This window comes from Tachysurus fulvidraco, chromosome 8, assembly GCF_022655615.1.
Source record: "Tachysurus fulvidraco isolate hzauxx_2018 chromosome 8, HZAU_PFXX_2.0, whole genome shotgun sequence".
Taxonomy (NCBI): domain Eukaryota; kingdom Metazoa; phylum Chordata; class Actinopteri; order Siluriformes; family Bagridae; genus Tachysurus; species Tachysurus fulvidraco.
Genome location: NC_062525.1, coordinates 5517093 through 5519432, shown reverse-complemented (window position 1 = coordinate 5519432; position 2340 = coordinate 5517093).

Here is a 2340-nt window from a genome sequence, read left to right as displayed (position 1 = left end):
ATTCTGTGCAACAAAAAATGGTTCAGATATTGTGGCAGGAAATGGATATCATGTCAGCATGGGCTTGATTGGTCAACAAGCTTCCCTACTCAGAGCCTCAAAATCAGAAGAATTTTTATTTTATTTGTTTGTTAATTTTCAATAAGCAATTTATCCTGAGCAGGGTCATGGAGGGTCAAGAGCCTATCCTGGGAACAGTGTTAGGCAGAAATTCATGCATTTATTCATGGTGTAAAGTGGAATATCATGATCATTAGGCACTGGGAACACAGACACACTCTCACAACTACTCTAACAACTAGCGGCAATCATAGTCAATCCATCTACCTATCTCTGTGTTTCCAATGTGAGTGGAAACTGGAGAACCCACAGTAAATGCATATAGACTACATGTAACATGCAGCACTATTATTCATTCATTCATTCATTCATTCTCTACCGCTTATCCGAACTACCTCAAGTCACGGGGAGCCTGTGCCTATCTCAGGTGTCATCGGGCATCGAGGCAGGATACACCCTGGACGGAGTGCCAACCCATCGCAGGGCACACACACACACTCTTATTCACTCACACACACTATGGACAATTTTCCAGAGATGTCAATCAACCTACCATGCATGTCTTTGGATCAGGGGAGGAAACCGGAGTACCCGGAGGAAACCCCCGAGGCACGGGGAGAATATGCAAACTCCACACACACACACAAGGTGGAGGTGGGAATCGAACCCCCGACCCTGGAGGTGTGAGGCGAACGTGCTAACCACTAAGCCACCGTGCCCCCCTAGCTTTATTATTATTATTATTATTATTATTATTATTATTAATTATATAATACACTTGTGAACATATCTCTAAAAACCAATATAAGTTCATCTCACAGAGTTACAGTAAACAAAATCACCCACTACACCTGCATAATGCTTTCAATTTCTTTTTTCAATCAGCCAATGCAGCGCAATGCATATAATCAAGGGTCAGTTAGCTCAATGTTCACACCAGATTGAGGAAAAGTGTGATGATCTGATGATCATGGAATGGTTGTTGACGTCAGATGGGCTGGTTTCGGCTTTTAAAAAAAAATAAAACTCAGTGGTTAAGGTGTTGGGCTATTGATCGGAAGGTTATGGGTTCGAACCCCAAGTCCACCAAGCTGCCACTGCTGGGCACTTGAGCAAGGCCCTTAACCCTCAGTTGCTCAGTGTAAGTCACTCTGGATAAGGGTGTCTGCTAAATGCCATAAATGTAAATCTCAGATTGTACAACACACTAAATCGTGAGTCAGATAGACTACAAGGTGAACAGCTGAAAAAAAGCTGGCTGGAATTTTACACAAGTGTTCAGTTCACAAAAAATATCTCTAACATGTCACCTTCAAGAGTTCCCTGGTTTTAAAATACGTTTGCTGTAAAGTCTGTATATCTAACTGTCCACTGTACGTCTGTATGTAGTCTCCAAAGCTGTAGTCTAACACACAAGGACATCTGTACATACCCCTGCACAGGCTACATACACACAGACGTCTACACACACACACGCACGCACGCACGCAAATGGAAGGAAATGATCAAATAGACTGCAAGTGAGCTGCTGGGCCAGTTCAAAGCTGTTGGCTGAGAATAGATTAACTAAAGCTGACAGCCTCACACTGCTCTCACATGGGAACATTTTAAAGCCTGATGAGTTTAAAGCTCGATGAGCAGGCGCAGTGATGGAAGTGAAGAGGTTAGGGAGACATGCTTGGAGGTTTTGACAGTCTACAACTAGAGCGGCTGCACTGTCATTTTAATTGTAATTGTGTTTTAAATAGGGCTTTTAAAAGGTATAAAAGGAATCAATGCGTATAATACACACACACACACACACACACACACACACACAAACACACACTAACACACACACACACACAAACACACACACACAAACACAAACACACACCCACACACACACACTAACACACACACACCCAAACTAACACACACCCACACACACACTAACACACACACACCCACACTAACACACACACACACACACTAACACACACACACAATACATACGGTATACACACAATCACATACTCACACAAACACACACACACACACAATACATACACACAATACATACACACATTCACACACACAATACATATACACATATATACTTACACACACACACACACACTAACACACACACACACACTAACACACACACACACTAACACACACACACACACACACACACACACACACACACACACACACACACACACACACACACACACACACACTAACACACACACAAAAACTAAAACAATATGCTCAGTAGGGATATATTTTTATTTT